The sequence below is a fragment of the Trichechus manatus genome, unplaced genomic scaffold, assembly GCF_000243295.1.
Source record: "Trichechus manatus latirostris isolate Lorelei unplaced genomic scaffold, TriManLat1.0 scaffold00058, whole genome shotgun sequence".
In the NCBI taxonomy this organism is placed as follows: Eukaryota; Metazoa; Chordata; class Mammalia; order Sirenia; family Trichechidae; genus Trichechus; species Trichechus manatus.
This window is the reverse complement of record NW_004443994.1, coordinates 3,328,523-3,339,653: the sequence shown is the minus strand read 5'-3', so window position 1 is coordinate 3,339,653 and position 11,131 is coordinate 3,328,523. Positions and strand designations below refer to the sequence as shown.

Genomic DNA, 11,131 nt, shown 5'->3' with positions numbered 1-11,131 from the left:
CAGTCTGTAGTACAGGCCTCAAGGTCCTGGAGTCTTAGTGAAATACGGCCCAGTGACTTGGGTTCAAGCACAGAAAACATGGAGAATCATCATGGGCCACAGCATGTCAGGGATTCTGTTAAATAATTAACACCAGGATGTAAACACAGGGACTGTGTATGATTTTATTTTATCTCACAATGAGACAAATAATTCATTGAGTCAGAAGCCAAGCACCTAGCGTTTACTCTATGCACGTGACAAACACTTCATAAGGGTCTATGCACAAGATAAACAAAAAATAAAGCTTTCTTCAGTGAAGAAAGGATGAATGAATAAATAAATCATGAATTTATTACATATAGCTAGTATGTAACATAAATTTCTCTAATCCTATTCTATTTCCCTCTGAATGTGTGTTCTCAAGTGTTTAACGGGAATCCAAAAGAAAGTTTTCCACAATGAACTACATGGAAAATTTTGGTCATGAGAGCAATTGAACGTTGATAAATTCCTGTCATTCCAATATTTTAATCACTAGGCTATTTTTTAAAGACTTTTATAACATTCTAAAATGATAAAAAATCTTCCTTTCATCTAGATGACTGATGAACAGAAAATTTGTGGCCATGCTGTGAAACTTTATGATGTAATGAAAGCAATATAACCTAGTGAAAGTTCTTATTCTGCTTAAAGACTGGAGATTCCTGTTGATTCAACTTTTCCTCTTGTAGATAAGGCAATGCCCTAGACATGGATTCTGAGAGTCACATGCCAGGCCCAGCGTGCCTCCTTGAGAACACTGAAAGGAAACTGATGGTTACTCAGGAAGCTTTGAAGATCCTGTCAGCCATTACCCAGCCTGTAGTGGTGGTGGCTATTGTGGGCCTCTACCACACAGGCAAATCCTACCTGATGAACAAGCTGGCTGGGAAGAAAAAGGGTAAGTCGCACCAGTAAAGCTCTGCTGAGTCCCTTCTGCCCATTCACACTGTCCAGCAATGAATATGGTGAGGTAAGCAGAGGAAGGATAGAGATGGGGATGAATTTTGAAAGCTAACTTTTGATCCACAGTTGGTATTCTTGTCTTCACACTATTCTGGAGGATGAGGATGAACTCACTGTCTCTTCTGATTTGCTTTAGTTTCCTCTTTTAAAAGTATAAATGTTCTTTTTCTCAAATGGAATTCGGCAATAATAGAGATAGTCAATGTACAGAAAATAAATTATACATCGTTTACTAGTGTGCCCGTGTAGTATCAGCAAGCATCACTGATCTTTAAGGTAAAAATAAAATTTTTCAATCTATATTGATATTCTAAATTTGCTGTTTCTCTGGCAGTAAATAAGATCAGTAGTCATTGTAGTTTCAGTTGTGTCTCCTAACCTTGATTGACTTAACTCTGTTCAATTTCCAGAACCTCCTGTCATTAACCCTCTACCCCGGCACCTCTCCTCTCCCATTTGCAGGCTTCTCTCTGGGCTCTACAGTGCAGTCTCATAGCAAGGGAATCTGGATGTGGTGCATACCTCATCCCAAGAAACCAAACCACAGTCTAGTTCTGCTTGACACTGAAGACCTGGGAGATGTAGCGAAGGTAAGGAAGGAGGATTCAGTTTTGGATTTAGTCCCTTGTCTTAGTTACCTAGTGCTGCTGCAACAGAAATACCACAAGTGGGTGGCTTTAACGAACAGAAATTTATTTTCTCAATGTTTCAAAACCAAACCAAATCCATTGTCATCGACTCCGACTCATAGCGACCCTATAGGACAGAGTAGAACAGCCCCATAGGGTTTCCAAGGCTGTAATCGTTACGGAAGTAGACTGTCATATCTTTCTCTAGCAGTTTCTCAATGCTCAGATTGCTTGAGGTTTGAATTCAGGGCGGTGGCTCTAGGGGAAGTCTTTCTCTCTCTCTGTGTCTCTTTGTAGGCTCTGAGTGAAGGTCCTTCTCCCTTTTCAGCTTCTTTTCCTCAGATCCTTGGTAATATTCATGTGCTGTGCCATTTAGCTCCCCCCATCTCAGCTTGCTTGCTTACTTAATCTGCTCTTTTATTTCTCGAAAGAGATTGACTCAAGACACACCATACACTAAAACTGCCTCATTAACATAACAAAGAAAACCGATTCCTAAATGGGATTATAACCACAGGTATAAAACCAAACCAAAATCTGTTGCCATTGAGTCAATTATGACTCACAGGGACCCTGTAGTGGCAGAGGCTGCACAGGCCTGGTTCACTATTATTTACTCCTCATTGCTAACTGCCACATTGTCTCATGATCTTGTTTCTCCAGTCTGTACAAAAGGTTTAAGGTTAACCAGTGTTCCTCCTTGGAGGGTAGAAAATAAGTGATAATGATCTAAGGATGAAAACCAAACAAAGCACCCATCTTGTGACAAGAGAAACCAGGATGTCACCAGATAACCCCCAAGAATACCAGTAGAAGATTAACTCATCTGAGACATGACCACCCCAAGGAGAAACTAACACAAACTTCTAAGACCCATAATCTTGTCCCTATAAAAGCCTTCAGCCAATCTCCAGTGGGGGAGACAGGTTTTTGGAAGGAATCTATTCACTTCTGTCTCCTATATATCTATATATAATAAACCTCTTGCTGCTCTCCTCACCCCTGTCTCAGAATTGGCCATTGCGGCAGGCGGCTCCAATCCGTGTTATTGAGGTAACAATAGGACAGAGTAGAACTGCCCCATAGGCTTTCCAAGGAGCAGCTGGTGGATTTGAACTGCTGATCTTTTTGATTAGCAGCTGTAGGTCTTAGCAACTGCACCACCAGGCCTCCAAACTGCAGGTATAGGTATTAGAATTTATAACACATATTTTAGGGGGACACTATTCAATCCATAATAACCTTCATCTCTGAATATCTTTTACACATGTAGTTTTACCTTATATAAAGGTATTTATATTTAACTGTATCTTTTTATTTCCATTTACATGATACTAGGTCATGGTTAGCAACCAGACTTGTTGAAAATATTAATAATCCAGATTTCATAAAACAATTTTATAATCCAGCAGAAGAACATGCTGATGGGGAGTCTAATTAGCATTCTAATCATTAACTCCAAGCTGTGAACTATGTCAGTTAGCCCAGATGCATAAAGGTAGAACAAACAAAATCAATGTAATGAATCTTATTCTGAAGGAAATATTGATGATTTGAGTTGTTTAGTGTTGAGAATTTTTGTTCCAGTCATAGTTCTGTCACATAGCAACTTAGTGGTTTTACCAAATTACTTGACTTATTATAGCCTCATTTTTCTGATCTGTAACATGGATCTAATTATTCTGTAATTATGTCTTCATAATTGTGTCTAATTCAGTGTATTGTTTTGAGTATTTATGAATATAAATAACATAAAGTACAAGTACATAATAATAGCTCAATATAATTCAGACTCTGAGGTGCAATTGATGTTACTCATATAAAAGTCAATTTTGCTTTACAAACAAAACAAAACAAGTCTTTATTTTAAGGATTTGGAATGCTCACCAATCTTGAGTATTTGTTTTGCAATTATCTGACAATGGTCATAAGAGGTCCTGGAGACCAGATAAATTGTGAATCAGTGGAAATGAAGCATAATAATGAGAAAAGTGACAGAAGTCCAAGGCTTACTAATAGCCATTTTTGTTTGGATTTGAGTTCCTCTTTAAGGTTATTAGTCTAAAAAAATCTCTGATTATTAAATGAGCACAGTTTTCCACTGCTAATCAGGAAAATGCCATGCGAATGGAACAAACTTCTGACTCAAATGTGTTCTGACTTCCAGGGAGACAACCAGAATGACTCCTGGATCTTTGCTCTGGCCATCCTCCTAAGCAACACCTTCATATACAATAGCATGGGAGCCATCAACCAGCAGGCCATGGACCAACTGCAGTATCCTTCAGTGGTCAAGGCAGCCCCAAAGCCAGAGCAGACACTTGTATTAACAAACCATTTGCCTTATTGAGAATCCTGGGGAACCAAGCACAAAAAAAGAAAACATAAAATATAATTCAGGTACAGGGGAAAGATCCCAGGTACCTACTGCTGAACTGACACTTGGTTAAAAACAAAGGTAAAATGAAGGTTTTGTAATATTTAGAACTAATATGGAAAGAAGGGCCCTGTCCTTTTGTGCTGCTTTTCCTTAGTTAGCTACTCAGCTATGTGACAGGGCTGACAGATCAAATCAGGACAAAATCCTCACCTGATGAGGATGAGGTTGAGGATTCTGCTGACTTTGTTAGCTTCTTTCCAGACTTTATGTGGACTCTGAGAGACTGGACCATGAATCTGGAAGCAGATGGACAACGCATTACAGCAGGCAAGAACCTGGAGAATTCCCTGAAGCTAAAGCCAGGTAATAGGGATTGGTGATTGGAAAACAAGGAGAAAAATATTTCAGGAGTTATCATTTTTGAGTGTTTGCTTATATTTATGCCTTTGTATTTCTACTAGGCTATACTTAAGAAACAATTCTTATTTATTGCCTAAATTGATAGATTGAATTTTGAATTTCACTGTTCACTTATTCATGGGAAAAGTATTTTTATGTTTAACCTTTCCTGTACTAAGATTAGGTTGCTTTCATCTCCTTACTTATGATGTGTGAAGCTGCACATGGTCAAAAAATATGGAGGAGAAAGATCATTTATTTAAAATAATTGTTCAGTGACACACAAACACTCTACTTTATACATCCCCTTTTTATCTTTCTCCAGGTATCAGTCAAGAAGATAAAAATTTTAGCCTGTCACGACTCCGTATCCAGAAGTTCTTCCCAAAGAAGAAATGCTCTGTCTTCCACCTGCCCACTGAGTGGAAGAAGCTTGTCCATCTTGAGACATTACATGACGATGAGCTGGATCCTGAATTTATACAATAAGTTTCAGAATTCTGTTCTTTCAACTTCAGTCTTTCCAAGATTAAAATTCTTCCAAGAGGCATCAAGGTCAATGGGCCTCGTGAGTCCCCTTCTCAGTACTTGCACTCATTGTTAAGAATAAGGGAGGGTGAAGTAACATCCACCTAGTTTCAGCTCTGAGAAAGGCAAGGTCTAAATATTACCTGAAGATCTTGCCAAAGGTAGGCCCTAATCAGAAAGTCTGTGGCAGGACCTGACAGTCTGCATTTCTGACAAGCTTCCAGGTGATACTGAGACCACTTATGCTGTGAGGCAAAGAGCAGTTAACAGACATGCTCAGAATTACACAGAATAGAGATGTGTCCTCATACCACCTACAGTGAATATCATCATTTGTTCTCCATTTGAAGATCTAGAGATCCTGGTGCTGACCTAAGTCAATGTCATCAACAGTGGGGATCCACTCTGCATGGAGTACTCAGTTAGTTCTGGCTATGGCCCAGATAGAGAATTCGACTGCAGTGCAAAAGGCTATTGCCCTCTATAACCAGCAGATGGGCCAGAAGGTGCTGCTACTCACTGAAACATCCCAGGAGCTGCTGGACCTGCACCTGGCCAGTGAGAGAGAGGCCATCCAAGTCTTCATCAGAAGGGCATTCAAAGATGTAGACCTTTTTTTCCATAAGGAATTAGAGGTAATTGTAATTTTTATTTCTAATTTATGTGAATTAACGCTGTAAGACAAAATATTACTGGGAAATGAAATGGATATTTATTTTTAGACTGGGTTCTCTAGAGAAGCAAAACCAGTGAAGTACATATATATACAGAGAGAGAGAGATTTGGAAATGGATCATACAGTTGTAGAGGCAGGAAAGTCCCAAGCCTGTGGGTCAGGCTTCAGGCTGGAGGTTTTTCCTGACTCATGTAACTGCAAGGACTGAGGAACCTATGATGGGCAGGTAAGATGGCAGGCTGCTGGCTCAAGTCCCAAGAACCGGAGGTCAGAAGATGATGAGCCAAATGCAGAATCCAGAGCAGAGCAAAAGCCAGTGAGTTTTGCCGAAAAGTTCATATATATCAGATGCAGGCCACATCCCCAAGGAAACTCCCTTCCAACTGATTGGCTGCTCATAGCAGATCTCATCAAGGAAGTGACTACATTATGTCAGATCTCATCATAGAAGCATCATTACATAACTGCCAAACTATATCATAACTCCCAAACCACTGAGAATCATGGCCCAGCCAAGTTGACACAAAGCCTTAACCATCACAGTCCACACCTTGTCATCTTGGCACCTTGTACACATCTCCTTAAACCATATATAGTCTGTAAATAACGACAACTATAAAGTCATACTTGTACCTAACATGATAAAACTAACATGTGTACAACCAAAAACGCACTAGCCCTGTTTACATCTTATATTTTATAAGTGAAAAAAACAAAAATGTTTGATCCATGCATACAAGGAAGAAATATTTATAACAATTGTCCTTATTTCTGCATCTGGTCACATGGTTGTAGCTGGTATTTAGAACTACCTTCTTCTGCCACCCATTCCATATTTCCTTTACCCTTAGCAAGCACCTCAGCTGGTCATGGTTCTTTGCCTTGTGGGGTGACTCAAACCTGCATTCCTGGAGGGTCTGGGCCATTAGTAGTCACATTGGAATTGAGTTGCTGTACTGTTCCATTGACTTTAATCACAGGGCATGGTAGTACTAAGAGACGTCCTAAGGGATCTCTGTATTCCAGACATACTATTCTTTACCTCCATCAAGTAATATGAATCTGATGTCCTCTTGGTAATCAGGATCAATCACACCAGCCAATATAGTAACTCCCTTTTTGTCTGTTGATGTAGAGGCATGAGGAGCCCAAAGTGGCCACGTGGCATTCTTAATGTCCAGTTCAGTGGAATCAGTATTGTGTCTCCTAGTGGAAGCATTCCTCTCTTTGAAACTAAGACCTCTGAATCCACAGAACATAGGGTCGCGGGAACAAAAAGCAAAAATTTTGCAAGTAGGTTACTAGGGGTAATAGTGGTGCCACTCCCATTTCCACCTCTTGATTCCTGGACTATGAATACTGGCTATGGGAGAAAGAGCATCATATACTGGACGCTGGTATAGAGCATATACAGCCTCCTGGAGAAAAATACCTCAACCTTGCAAGGTATTGCCACCTAACTGGCACCCTAATTATGTCTTTAGAAGGCCAAGCTTTTTCAGGATGATGGGGAATATGGTAAGACCAGTGAATTCTATGAGCATGGGCCCACGGCTGCACTTCATTTGCTGTGAAGTGATTCCCTTGATCTGAGGCAATGCTGTGTGGATTATCATGATGGTGGATACGGAATTCTGTAAGTCCACAGATGGCAGTTATGGCAGAAGCACTGCATGCCAGGAAGGGAAATCTGTATCCAGACTAAGTTTCTATTCCAGTGAGAACAAATCACTGCCCTTTCCATGATGGAAGTCGTCCAATGTAATCAACCTGCCACCAGGATTCTGCACTATTCCTCATGCAACTTACTCGTGCCTTCAGTTTCTGCTCAGGCATGATCTCATATATACCATTTCCATTTAATGATGGAATGCTGCTGTGCACATCTGACTTTATGGGTCTGTAGGTCAGATAAGACCCAGGTCATGATAGGTAGCTCAGGCTGCAGGTTGAATTCGTGTCCCATGGTTAAGCATTCAGTCTGTTAAGGCCCAGTAATAAGCCAAAAGCTGTTTCTCAAAAAAAGAGTAGTTGTCTGCAGAGGATGGCAGGGCTTTGTTCCCGAATCCTAAGGGTCTACACTGTGATTCGCTAATAGGGCCTGCCAAAGACTTCAAATGGCATTTCTATCTGCCACTGACACTTCAAGCACCATTGGGCCAGCCAGATCATATGGCCCAAGTGGCAGAGTGCCTTGCACAGCAGCCTGAACCTTTTGTAGAGCCTTCTCTTGTTCTGGGCCCCATTGAGAATTGGGAACTTTTCGAGTCACTTGATAAACAGGCCAGAGTAACACACCCAAATGAGGGATATGTTGCCTCCAAAATCCAAAGAGGCCCACTAAGCATTGTGCCTCCTTTTTAGTTGTGGGAGAGGCCAGATGCAATAACTTATCCTTCACTTTAGAAGGAATATCTCAACATGCCTCACAACACTGGACCCCTAGAAATTTCACTCAGGTGGTGTCCACCTGAATTTTTGTTGAGTTAATTTCCCACCCTCTGGCACTAAAATGTCTTACCAATAAGTCTAGACTCATTGATTCTTCTTCCTTACTAGGTAAAATCAGCATAATGTCTTCAAAGTAATGGACCAGTGTTATGTCATGTGGGAGGGAAAAGTAATCAAGTTCCCTGCAGACTAAATTATGACATAGGGCTGAAGAGTCTATATACCTGTGTGGTAGGACAGTGAAGGTGTATCACTGGCCTTGCTAGCTGAAGGCAAACTGCTTCTGGTGGTCCTTCAAAACAGGTATGGAGAAAAAAGCATTAGCCAGAGCAATAGCTTCATATCAAGTATTACTTTGCTTAATCAATGAAACCACGTTGCAATCTCTGCAATCCCTCCAGGACTGTGATATTGGTTTTAATTTACTATTTTCCTAGGTAAGGGCAGTTCTAATGGCTTCCACTTGGCATTTCCTACCATAATAGCCCTTACTCTACTTGGTAGGGATCCAGTGTGGGAGTTCTGCCAGTTGCTGAGTATTGATTCCAATTATGCATTTCTGAACTGGGGAAATCACTGCAGGATGAGTTTGGGGACACACTGGACCCACTTAGAGCCAAACCGGAGCTAAGACTCCATTAATAACCTGACCTCCATATGCCCCCACTCTGATTGATGGACCACAATGACATTTTGGGTCTCCTGGAATTAGTGTCAGTTCAGAGCCAGTATCCAGAAATCCCCCCAAAATCTGATTATTTCCTTTTCTCCAATAAACTGTCACTCTCATAAAAGGCTGTAGATCCTTTTGGGGGAGTCTGAGAAAGAGATTAACAGTATAAATTTTTGGCTATATTGTGGAGTCCTTCCTCAAGGGGATCTGGCCTCTGCTTCATTCAAGGGGTTGTGAGTCTATAAACTCACTCAAGTCTGGGAATTGATTGAAGGGCCATGACTGTATATTCTGTTAATTCAAGTTCGACTACCTAGAATTCCTCCAATTGTAGAGATTGAGAAATATTTAGTACATTTCCCATCTATTTCACTCTTAGGGGCACCATGACTGAGTAGCCAACACCATAAAAGCATACAAGTCAGACTATTCTGATTACTGCTTTGACTCCACTGTCCACGCCCACCTTGTATTTGTTGATTGAGTACCGCCACTTGGCACCTACCATCACAGGATCCAATGAGCTCCATTGCAGTTAGGTGTCTTAATTCAGTTAGGGCAGCTCCCACTGTCAAATGTGCCTTACAGAAAATAGCAATCACAGCAGTCTTCAAGGATGCTGGGGATCCCTTCACAAATTTGTTCCTCATCATTGTGGTAAAAGGTGTGTCCTCTGGACATACCATGTATGGGTTTGTAGGTCTAACCTGATAAATCCACTCTAACATGCCAATTTCCCTAAGCCTTTGGATACTTTCCTCTACAGTATACCAAGGCAGGTTGGGTAGTTCACCTTAATTTAGTGTAGGCCATTGTAACGCGTGCTGCAGCAAAACAACCAAACAAACTATTAGATCCTTTTCTAACCTCTTGAACTGAAATCCCTCAAGCTATCGAATGAAGAATCTGTGCTTAGTGAGTCCATGTTAATAAACTAAGACTGATTCAACTTTATGTTCCTTGCACCATTATTCCACACCCTTAATATCCATTCCCATAGATATTCCCCCAGGTTTCTGTTTGTACATAATAAAAAAGTCAAGTAGTTCTTTTGGAGTGCAGCATACCTCCTCCTGGGTCACACTGTACTTTAGCTGCTAGGGCTCACAGGGACTTATGTCTAGTGATAGATCTAGAAGCAAAAATGGGTGGTAAGGATGTGTTTTGAGAGCATTCAGCAATGTCTTGTAAGGCACCGGCCTCATGAGATGCCTCAGACGATGATTCACACATTGCCCCAGGTGATATGTCAGACAAACACTCTTCAGATACAGCTGGGTTAATCTCATCAGATGGGGGTAGAGGGACTAATGGCTTTGTTGGCTCTAGCAATTCAACAGAATTTAGGTGCTCAGTGTCCTCAGCTTCCTGATTATCTGCCCATATGTCCCTATCCCAATTTCAGGATCAGATTTCTTCCCAATTAATGCTCTCATTTTAACTTCAGACACCATTCGTGGTTGGGAATTCAATTGACATTATAATTCAGCCACTCAAACAGTAAGACTCTGGGCTTGGCTTTCAGCAATATCAGCTCTCTTACTACAAGAAATAAGACTTTCACGGCACAAGAGGCAACTTTGAGGCCATTTATGTGGTGCTTGGGCTTTGAAGCCCTGAGCTAATCTCTTTCTTTCACCATTTTGTCTAGTCAAAGTAGGACCAACCAACCAGCTTCCTTATACTTCTTGTTCTGACAAAATTGTGGAAAAGTATCAAACATTTAATAACTCAGAGCCTTGCTTCTCACAATACTTGATCTATTGGTGGTGATATTTTATGTATTTCTACTGCCACTTCATGCCATGGATTAGCAGTGGCCATTTTACTACTGGAAGCAGAGTCATCGACATCTTTTGGGCTAATAAGACTTGAGAACAAATTTAGAAAACTCGTCCTTACAATTTCGTTTCTCTAGAATCACTCTTGGTACCAAATGTCTTAGGCTGGGTTCTCTAGAGAAGCAAAACCTGTGAAACGTGTATATATATATATATATATTTATATAATTATTAGGTGCCATTGAGTCAGCTTCGACTCATAATGACCCTGTGTGCAACAGAACTTAACCCTGCCTCATCCTTTGCCATCCTCACAATCATTATTATGTTTAAGCCCATTGTTGCAGCCACTGTGTCAATCCGTCTGGTTGAGGGTCTTCCTCTTTTTCTCTGACCTTCCACTTTACTAAGCATGATGTCCTCCAGGGACTGATCCCTCCTGATAACATGTCCAAAGTACGTGAGACAAAATCTCACCCTCCTTGCTTCTAAGGAGCATTCTGGCTATACTTCCTCCTAGACAGACTTGTTCATTCTTCAGGCAGTCCATGGTATATTCAATATTCTTCACCAGCATCACAATTCAAAGGGGTGTGTGTGTGTGTGTGTGTGTGTATATATATATAT

General features: G+C 40.9%; 1 pseudogene; it reads left to right on the top strand.

Moving 5' to 3' along the window:
• Positions 1 to 732: 732 nt before the first annotated feature.
• LOC105756003 (guanylate-binding protein 1-like) lies at positions 733 to 5,603 on the top strand (annotated as a pseudogene).
• Positions 5,604 to 11,131: the final 5,528 nt, after the last annotated feature.